The sequence below is a fragment of the Neomonachus schauinslandi genome, chromosome X (genome assembly GCF_002201575.2).
Source record: "Neomonachus schauinslandi chromosome X, ASM220157v2, whole genome shotgun sequence".
Classification (NCBI taxonomy): Eukaryota; Metazoa; Chordata; class Mammalia; order Carnivora; family Phocidae; genus Neomonachus; species Neomonachus schauinslandi.
This window is the reverse complement of record NC_058419.1, coordinates 121,803,909-121,810,386: the sequence shown is the minus strand read 5'-3', so window position 1 is coordinate 121,810,386 and position 6,478 is coordinate 121,803,909.

Here is a 6,478-nt window from a genome sequence, read left to right as displayed (position 1 = left end):
TATAATTATATTAGGAACCACTGTGAAATAGTCACTAATATTGCGCAATACCTTTATTCCCGACAAGAGTTTTTTGTAAATCAAAGGAGGCCTGTTGCCAACATGCACTGTGTATTGAAAAATGGAGACGTTCACAAAGATGTCAGCTGGGTCCCTCAAGAGGGGCCCAGGTGCTTCTATTTAGATGTGTCAGACACCATGAAACCCCCAAATGACTTTTAGAAGAACAGGGTTAGAGCTACAGATGTGTCATTGTAATCTAAGAGGAAATGCAAATCCTTTTTTCCTTTATTAAAAATGTGTGTGATGTAGAAAGATTTCCTTACGTAACTAGATACCGAAGAGCAAAGACTATTTGATAGACAAGTATTTGGGTTTGGGTGAGTTAGTTTATAGTTTCCATTGGTTATGAGTCTGCTAGTTCATATATTAATCTGGGTATGAATAAGCTAGTCTACAGACTTCACTGGATTTGAGTAAGCTAGTTGACAGACTCTATTGGGTATGGGTAAGCTAGTCTGTAGACTTCAGTGGTTATCAATAGCTAGTCTACAGACTCCATTGGGTATGAACAAACTAGTCTATGGGCTTTACTAGGTTTAAGTAAACTAGTCTATAGACTCCAGTGGATATGAGTGAGGTAGTCTATAGATTTCAGTGGATATGGATAAACCAGTCCACAGAGTCCAATCAGTATTGATAAGCTATTCTATAGACTTAACTAGGTATAAGTAAACTAGTCTATAGACTCCACTGGGTATGGGTAAGGTAGTCTATAGACTTCACTGAATATGGATTAAGGTGGTCTACAGACTCCATTGGGTATGTGTAAAGTAGTCTACATTGTCCATTGAGAATGGGTAAGCTAGTCTATAGACTTCACTCCATATAAGTAAACTAGTCTGCAGAATCCATTGGATTTAGGTAAGCTATTCTATAGGCTTAACTGGATTATGGATAAGCTAATCTATGAATCCATTAAGAATGGATAATCTAGTCTATAGACTTAACTGGGTATGGATAAGCTAGTCTACAGACTCCATTAGGTTTGGGTAAGCTAGTTTATAGACTTCCCTGGGTGGTATGTGTACAGTAGCCTATGGCCTTCTTTCGTAGAAATAGAACTATTTACGTGGGGGGGCAAATGCACAAGTGAACTTGACAAAGTGTCACGGATGGGCCAATACTCTTGAGAACAAAGACCTGGATAAAATATCATCAGTGTTTTCCACTGAGTACAGGCTTGCCTCTGTTTTCCATGTGTTCTCACAATCACGAGTACAAAATTAAGTGAAGTAGAACAACCTTGTAACTAGTGCTTGCTCATGGTTAAGGAATCAGAACCACAGGCTACTTCCTGATGTTGCTTCTAGTAGCAAGTAATAGTAATAATAGAGATGACAGTAATATTATTAAGTCATTGTGAGAAGTCCTTTGGCTGATGGAGTCTCAGATAAAGTTTTCTGAATGTGTGTTTGGTTAGAGAATGATTCTTAGAACTCAGAATGATTAATAGTGTCGAGGGTTTAGAAATACCTAAACAGTTTGTGACAATCATTTAGATGATTTTAAATAAGCATACAACGAATTCAGAGCTTTTAATAGAAGACAGAGGCAAATTTAAATACTCAGCTACCTCTGTAACATAGGTATTCTACCAATTTAGTTTTAAAAAATCTGTAATAATTTGATTAATACATTTCTAATATTGATAATTATAACTAGAGAGCAAGTAATGAATTAGACATTTAAAAGTCACACATGCTAAAATTTTAATTATGTGAGTCATAACAAAAAATCATAATAGGTTGAAATTAGTCTTTCATTGATAACATGTCAGTGATACTTTAGCTCACGGAATTTTTTTCGTAATTTTTGCTTCTCTGTCGCTAATTGTTTTCTCTGACAAACTGAGTAAAAGAATATTAGACATAATAAATGTGAAGAAACTGTATTTGGATCATTGTCAGGGTCTAAGGAAAAGTCAGGAAAATATGAATGTTTATTTTCTTTCTCACAAATGATTCCTAGTAATGAAGTGTGTTCCTTGGCTAAGCCTTGTTAAAATGACAGGTTATTTACACCTCTGTTTTAGATGGGTGTCGTCATGGCATTTTAGACTCTCCAGTTTTTAAGTTTTGAGACTTTCTAATTGTGCAAGCAACCAGGCTGTGCAGTCCATAACAAAAGGCAGGGATAATTCAGATGGTAGAGTTTATAATACAGCTGAACAGGGGCTTTGTTCTATATAAAACTGCATCCTGGATTTTTTAGTAAACAGAAATTATTTTTCTTTTACCTGCTGCAGAAAGATGGAAGTTGTTTAAAATACAGTATACCTATTACATGTTGGAATTAAGCGTCTTTTAGAACATTAAAATATCCTAGGGATGGAGAGAGTCCAAATCACTGGACTCATTTCATGGTTTCACTGAGCCCTGACAGATCAATTTAATATGTGAACATCATTAACGTCAACATTTCTCATGCAATTTAAGGCTCCCACCATATAATATAGGGACAAAGTCCCGATTTGGACTTGGAAAGATAGTTAAGAAAAACCATTAAGATTTAAGAATAGGAGAAATTACAGTGGTCACTGAAGTAGTATGAAATATTCTAGAACATTCTCCATTTTTAAGCTACCAGATACTTATTATGGAGTGAAGTTCACTACAAATGTGCTGGGCAGGTTTAGATTATTGTTTCAGAGCTCACGTTTGTATACTTTATCCAATATATATGCAGAATCTATAGAGACACAGCTCATTTTTTTCCCCAGCCACCTTTCTACCATCTTGTTTCTTGTGAAGAACAGAAGTTGTGACGGCAACACAGAAATCCATTGGACATGGACTGTCCCTGACTTTTAGGCACTTAGTCCTAAAATAACGCTTCCTTTTCGGTCTTTTCCATATGTAACAGGAACATAACTTAGGGCTATTTAGAACCAAATGTGCTTTCTCAAATACAAAGACTGAAGGCATTCATTTTATGCAAATTATCATAAATACTGCCATAAAATTTTTCAAAACTAATCTTTTTATCTCTAATATTTTCTACTGCAAAGAATATGTTTTTAAATCATATTACAGGGGGCACCTGGGTGGCTCAGTCAGTTAAGCGTCAGACTTAGGCTCCAGTCATGATCCCAGGGTCCTGCTCAAGGGGGAGCCTGCTTCTCCCTCACCTCCCCTTCCCCCTCTCCTTCCTTCCCCTCCCCTCTCCACTGCTCATGTCTCTGTCGCTCTCTCTGTCTCTCTCTCTTAAATATATAGTATCTTTAAAAAATAAAAAATAAATCATATTACAGGTCTTTGGTCTTGTAATCAAGTCATCAAAAGAATGCATCCACAAAGGATTTGACTTTAGGCACTTTTGATTGTGTCTATTAAAAAAAATACTAAGATAGAAATTTGAAATTCTTTTAACTTCATCTCAGTAATATGATTGTATTTAGAAAAGGTAATAAAACCTTATAATTTGCCTCTCGGAAACGTGAAATAAGGTACGAATGACTCACCTTTGGGAAGGTGATTTTTCCTCGACTTCATTGTGCCTGGATATTCTCATTCTCGGTCACATAGTTTGTGATGACATTCTTTAGACATTCTTGCACACAAAGGAATTTAAGATTCCTATCACAGAATAATTATTATTCTGTGTTTAAAGATCCCTATTTCAGGACGCATTCATTGCAGAGTCAATACGAATAGATCCTGCACGTGTAATAATGCAGTTAATGAGAATTTTGTTCTCTCCTTGAATGATGAGACAAATTTTGAGAATTTTTCCCCTTGGTGCTTCCATTCGCCTCTCTCAATAAATGAGATGTCAATAAGGAGCTATTGGGTTTTGTTATTAATATGGGTGACCCTTTTGCTTTCAGCCAGTCTTAGGGGAGAATTACAATCCAAGAACTTCTCCATGAATAACCAATAGCCATTTGGCAAAGTCATACCACAGCTATGTCACTTCATCTCCTAGTCATAGTTATGAGTTCACGTCTGAATTTTCTTCTGCCAATATTCAGGCATCAGTGGGATGGGAAGGACACTAAGGGGGCTTCAGGGAGGAATTTTGCACTTCAGGGAGGTGAATAAACAGGATCTTGTGTCATCTGTTCATCTTTGTGCCGGCCCACTTTTCCAGGTGGTTACAACACTAGTTCTAGGCGTGAATTATAACGATGTCGACTCAGTTGTCATAAATGTGGGATGTAGTTAAAAGGAGACTCATTAAATTGATAAACTCAGAATTGTTTTCTTTAGTTTATGTTCCCTCTTAAGTAATCAAGTAGTGAAATAGTGCTCCATACACAATGGAACCACTGATGTATATCATATTTATATATGACACGTATGTATATAATGTATATGTATATGACATGTGTGCATATAGATCATGTATATTATATACATGATAATACACATCATGTTCATATATGTATATATGGTATGTTTTTATATACACGTGTATATTTACATGATACTGAATTCTACCTACCCCAATAGTTTAAAGTTCCTTTGGTGTAATGTTTGTTATACCTATTTCAGTTTAGACTTCTATTTCATTTTGTTTTCTTTTTTCTCTTTCTCTCCTCTCTCTTTCTCCATTAACTCCAGCAACTTCAGTGAAGAATTGAGAGGGTCAAAGTCCTAAAATGATATGATATTTAAATCTAAGCATGTAAAAAGATTGTAAAGAGCTGTAGAGCTTACTTTTTGCATAATATGTAGAACTTACTTTTTACATCATACTTTTTGCATAATATTTTAAATAACAGTGGATTTGGTTATTTGATCAGTTCAATTAAGCCAACTCATTGTTGCATCAGGAATGAAAACATGTTTACAGGTCCATTTCACTCTCTGGACTCAGGGATGAGCTTCGGAACCATTCACCTTATGCTGTACCTGCTTGCATAGAGTAAATGTAGACGATTTAATAGAAACTTATCCATTGGAACTGAGGGTATGGAAAATTCACATGCACCCTTCTTAAATTGACAGCCATATGCATTCATAGTAGTTTACATAAAATATATGTACACTCCCTATAAAGAGTGTTCCTTTCTGTCTTTGTGTTTGTTTTCACTTTATTCTGTTGTTTTTGTTTTTACATAGACAATTCATCTTAAAGTATGAAAGAAAAGTTCTCATTATTGGGGAGGCTTGCATTTGCATGATTTTGGAAAAGTAACCATTATCCTCATGAAATGTATCAGATTAAATTCAGCCTTTTCACTGATTAGATTGCCAGCGAGTTTCCTTATTTTCTGTAGCTCTTCTAAGAGTGGGTTAAGGGGCATCATAAACCTACTGAAATCCTGGTTGAACTGGAATGGCTAACCGTGAGCTTAGCGTTTGCGTGGTTAAATTGCTTTGTTTCTTTGAAATGCACACATGGCACGTTGGGCCGTGTTCTTCCCTAGAAACCTCAAAGTAAGGAGTTCTGAAACTTGAGGCTGGCGGTCCCCCAACCATATCCCATTGTGGCAATTCAGGAGGTCAGATGTCTCAAAGAAGAACTTGGTGTTTCAAGTGTGATACTGTGTCAGATCATGAGCATTATTTAATAATGACCGAGGCGTGAGCAGTCAGGTGAATGGCTCAAATCTTTTATCAAGATCCTTAGAAGACATTTGATTGTGAAAAGGTCTAAAGATGCCCGGGGGGGTGGGGGGATCCATGAAATGTTCCTCTCATTGTCTTATATGTGATTATAACATTCTAGACTCTGTTTTGAGGACAAAGGATTTTTAAAAGCCAGCATTTTTATCTAAAAGATTTTTAAAGGCAAGTAAAAAAAAAAGGAAAAATCCTTTCAATCATATATACTATATTTAGCTAATTTGTATGTCGCGTAGGTACTGTCGTTACTGGTCTAAATTTTAGAATATAGATGCCAACATTGAAAGAAATGAGTATTTGCAGATTAAAAGAGATGCATTTGAGAAATTCACCTCATTTTTTTTTTCTTCCTTTCCTTCCCTAAGTGCTAATAAAAGTTGAGATAAATTTTTAGAATACAGGTTTTTTTTTTTTTCCTGCTGCTACTGTTATCATCTTTCATAGTGGTGGTATTTCAAACTATTTTTGAGATTTTTATTACGCCTACGGGGGATATGCAGGAAAAAATAACTTCATGTGATTTTGTCTGTTTCTTTTCTGAAAACTTCAACAGGTGGCTCATCAAAGGGACGCTTCGTTATAATAACATTTTACTGTGCTACATTATTAGCAGATGATGGTGTGAGGTGTTCATTTCTGTCACAGTCAGGAAACCATTTCCTTGCTGTGCTCTCAATTTAACTTAAATCTTATGATTTCATGTTTTGAACAAACACCTACTTAATTTCTGGTGCTCACTCGGTCCCGCTGATAGCCCGAAGCCTAGCGGCTGTGATGATTAATGCGTACAGAGATGGCCAGAGGAATGCATTAAGTCAAACCTTAACTTGAGGATGGTTTAAATC